Consider the following 4,726-nt stretch of genomic DNA (forward strand, 5'->3'; position numbering starts at 1 on the left):
GGGTGCGGGAATGGTGAAGGTGCTGGTTTCGTCCCTAGAGCGGACCCAGGGCCGGGGGAGGGGCGCGTGACTTCGGAGCAGAGGCCCGCGGCCCTGAGCGCCTGGCCGCCTTGAGCCTGGTCTCCTCGTGGTGAAGAGACGGCGGCCCTAGCAGAAGGCTGTGCCTGGGCAGAGGAGGCAGTGGGTGCAAATCCTGCACACCTACACCGTACCTCCCTCTGACTGGGCGTCAATATCCAATGAGACAGGCCAGACAGCACCCAAAAGTTGTTCGGGCCACTTCTGGAGGGGCGACCAGGGCTCCCCTGGAGGTCACCCAACCTCCTGGCCGCCTCTGCGCCCAGAAATCTGGTGCCGCCCTCGGTGACTCCATGAACCGAGGCCGGGCTTCCTGATCTGGGGCTGCGAGAGCACGGGCTGAGACCTGTCCTGGTGACCTAACCCCCACAGATGGACACGCAGGAACGCCGACGGGCGCTGGCAGTGTAGGGGCTGTTCAGTGCCTGAGTATTTGGCACCGGAAGGCAGACCTGGTGGGGAGCATGTGGGGCCATCAGAGCAAGGACACTGTGGCTCCTGTAATGTCCACCTCCCCTTCCCCAGCCACTGTACCCTCAGGACCCAGATTATTCTAACAAGACCCAGGCCAGGAAGTCTTCAGATGACTTAGCTTCTCAAGAGCCTTCTACTTTTTAGTTTTACTGTATAATTGATATACAATCAACCACACATATTTTTAAAGTGCACTTTATTTGTTGACAAACATATACTCATGAAAATAATATTATAATTAGTCTGTTTTATTACTATCATTTATGGAGAAAATTAAATATGTAAAGGAAATAAAAAGTACTCAACTCCTATCAGCTAATGGCAACCATTAGTGAGATGTTATTGTTCCAAACAGGACTTTTCCTGGCCATTCATTAACTTTTTCTTTACATGAATGAGATTATACTCAATATGGTACAAAGTTTTTGCTGGGCATGGTAACCCACACCTGTAATCCCAGCAGTTAGGAGGCTGAGGCAGGAGATAGCTAGGAGTTGGGGGCAGCCTGAGCTATGTGCTATAGTGAGCTCCAGACCAGCCTATACTACACAATGAGACTCTGTCTCAAAAAGGCCAAATAAATAAACAAACACAAAATGCAGTTTTTGTATCCAGCACATTTCTGATTGTAGACATTATTCCCACAGGGTGCCGTGGCACACAACTGTAATCCTATCACTCAGGAGGCAGATGCAGGAGGATCACAAGTTTGAGACCAGACTAGGACTGCCTAGCAAGTCCAAGGCCTGCCTGCCTGGACCACATAGTAAGACCCTGTCTCAAAAGAAAAAAATTAGCAATTGTTCTCTTCCATCATGAGATATCTAGATTATTTACAAATTTTCTGTTTCCATATATTTGATATTTCCTCAGTATAAATCACCAGAAGTAGATTGGGGTCAAATGTTATAGGTCTGTTTCCTTTTTTTTGTTATTGTTCTTTTAAAATAGGAAAGCCTGTACTGTTTTTCCAAGTTAAAAGATAACATGTATATCCTTGTTAAAAATAATTCATATATAGAAATTATAAACTAGAGAAATCTCTGTAATTCTTCCTTCTGGCTGTCCTACTCAAATTCACTCCTCAGTTAAAAACTGTTAAAAATTAAACCAGAGCTGGGTGTGGTAGCACACACCTCTAACCCCAGCATTCTAGAAGGCTGAGGCAAGAGGATAGCAAGTTCCAGCCCACCCTGCAAACTAAACAATTTAGCAAGACCTATCTCCAAGTAAATCACAAAGGGCTAGAAATGTAACCCTAGCACAGAAGCCCTAGGTACAATTCCCTAGTGCCTTTACAAAAAAAGAAAAAAGTTTGTGGTAATGGATAGGTTCATGGCACAGCTAGGTATAATCCCAGAACTCAGGAGGCTGAGACAGGTGGATCCCTATGATTTCAAGGCCAGCCGGGTTACATAATGAGTTCAAGGCCATCCAGGAATAATACATACTGATACCCTGTCACAAAACAAAAACATTAAAATTAAAAATATGTTCAATTATAGATGACTATAATTTCATAATGTATATTTGTCTCCAAACTTATTAATTTGTAGATGTAAATATGAACAATTTTGTCACTACTTCAAAAAAATATTTGGTTTTTAAAAATCACTAACAAAGGGCAGGGGATTTAGCTCAGCAACATTATGCCTGCCTTGAATATACAAGGACCTGAGTTTGATCCCTGGTACCACAAAAAAATTACTAACAAACAAAGCTGAAGTTCAGAATCCCTAACAAATAGAAATATTCTCACTGATTTTTTTCATATATTATGGAAAAAAGAAATAACTTCTTTTTGCAAGTTTTTTTAAATAAAATAATAAACATGGCCAAAAAAAACCATTAAGCCTATGTACATGAGCTTATGAACATTACGCCTATAAATTTTGGAGGATAATAAAAAAAAAATTCCAAAAGTAGACTTGGATCATGGTACCACTGTATAAATTTGCTAAAAATCATTGGTAGTATATCAACAATGAGTGAATTTTATGGTATATAAATTATACCTCCTTGAAGCTATTCTTTATTTTTGTTTTTGTGGGGGGTTTTCGGTTTTTTGAGACAGGGTTTCATACTCCCTACATAGCCAGATGGGCTTCAAACTTCTGATCCCCCTACCTCCTGAGTGCTGGGATTACAGGTGTGCGCTACCTACCGCAAGGCCTGCCTTGTTTTTCTAAAACTGAAGAAACGTGGGGTTTTTTTCCCCTATGGATACACTTTTTGTATCTTTTACAAATATCAAAATGGTACCCTATGTAAGACATTGACATCTTTCCACGCCAGCACAGAGCAGCCTGGCCCTTTTCAGTGGCTGCACAGAGTTTCACAGCTAGTTGTATCACAGTTACAGAAGCATTTCTCTATTGATAGGCATTTGTGTGGCTTTTAGTCTATCTTGTCATTATGAGCACTGCCACAGCGAGCAAGCTATACAAACAGCTTTGTGTATTTGCCTGATTATGTTTCTTTAAGATACAGTGATTGAGTTTAAAAACTGTATCAATTTTTGTTACCTATACTGCCAAATTGGACTCTAAAAGGATGCATTATACCCATCTATACTCCTACAAAAATGTACGAGTACATCAGTTACATCACACCCTCACTAGCATCGAAGTATTATCTATCTTTTTAATCTTTGCCAAGTTGACAGCCCCCAAGTAACCTCTCCCTTTAATTTAGAACTCTCTGATTATTAGTGACATTTTATTTCATTTCTATGAATTCTTTTATTGTATCAATGAAGACTGTAAAATGATATTCATATCCTAGGCATGAGAGGGTCGAGTTTCTCATGCTTGGTGGGTGCTTGTGGCGCTCGATAACAGTTTATCCTTTTCACCTTGAAGTAGATGGCACCTGGATGGATTCCAATTTTCTCAGAAATGATCACGATGCTTAGATGGCTGTGTTATTTACAAATCATAGTTTAAAAGTGGGGTTTAGCCAGTGACCATCTACTCATTTAGGGCATGATTTGGAGCTCCATTCACCTTAAAAACAGTTTAAGACATTTTCACTAACCAGTTCTATGAGGAAAGTATTAGCTTCACAACAGTTTCATTAAGAAATTAGAAATTAATGTGTAGTGAGTACTTCCTCCAAGCCAGGTACTGTGACAAGTTGTTTAGACAAGTCATCTCCCTTAAACCTCACTAACACCAGAGGTTAGAATCATGATAATCCTGTATAAATGAGATAAATGGAAGCAGGGAGTTAAATGACTTGCATATGGCCCAGAAGGTAATAATGGGAGATTTGAAATTGAATTCAGAGCTTGGTGAACTTAACTGCTAGCATCTAACAACTCCACTAAGATTTTCTCCTTAGCTTCACTGAGCTTTTGAAATTGTTTTTGAAATAGAAAAGCCACTGCTGCTGGGCATGGAGGTACATGCCCGTAATCCTGTAATCCCAGCATTTAGGAGGCTGAGGCAGGAGGATCACCACGAGATCAAGGCCAGCCTGAACTGCAAGCACAACCCTGTCTTGACAGCCCCCTTAAAAAGCCGATTGCTTTTTTTCCTTTCTTCACTTTAAAACATACTCTACCTCCACTTTGCTAGCACCCAGATGTGGGTGTGAGTGTGCACGTGTGGTTGCTTAAGTGTTCCCATGTGAAAACGCATGTGAACGTGTACATGAGTGTAGGTATATGTGTATTGTATAAACGCGTGTAAATACATGTGTGTGTGTGTGTGTGTGTGTGTGCACATGGGTGAGGGCATGAGTATACTTTTCCCTTCAGACTGAGCAGTTGGAGGGCAGGGCTGGAGCACGCCCCTCCTTGCACTCCTGCATCTCGCCCAGCATCTCTCTAGTCCTGTGAATGAATGAATGAATGAATGAATAATGAAAATTAAAAAACAGTAAAAACAAAGTACACATTAGCTCCCTTCTCCTTCCTTACTTCTAATTTAGCCATAGATATAATAGGCCTTTAAAGGCCATTGGGTAGAGTGGATGGACGTAGCAACTCCCTTAGGTGCACATGAACTCTGTGACATAAACACATTTTTCTATTCTTGTGGAGTTATTTCGTAGAAAGGAGTTTTTCAGGTATTTAAAAAATAACTTCTGTGACATAAACACATTTTTCTATTCTTGTGGAGTTATTTCGTAGAAAGGAGTTTTTCAGGTATTTTAAAAAAAATAACTTGTG

This window comes from Fukomys damarensis, unplaced genomic scaffold, assembly GCF_012274545.1.
Source record: "Fukomys damarensis isolate Sample0158 unplaced genomic scaffold, DMR_v1.0_HiC HiC_scaffold_8, whole genome shotgun sequence".
Classification (NCBI taxonomy): Eukaryota; Metazoa; Chordata; class Mammalia; order Rodentia; family Bathyergidae; genus Fukomys; species Fukomys damarensis.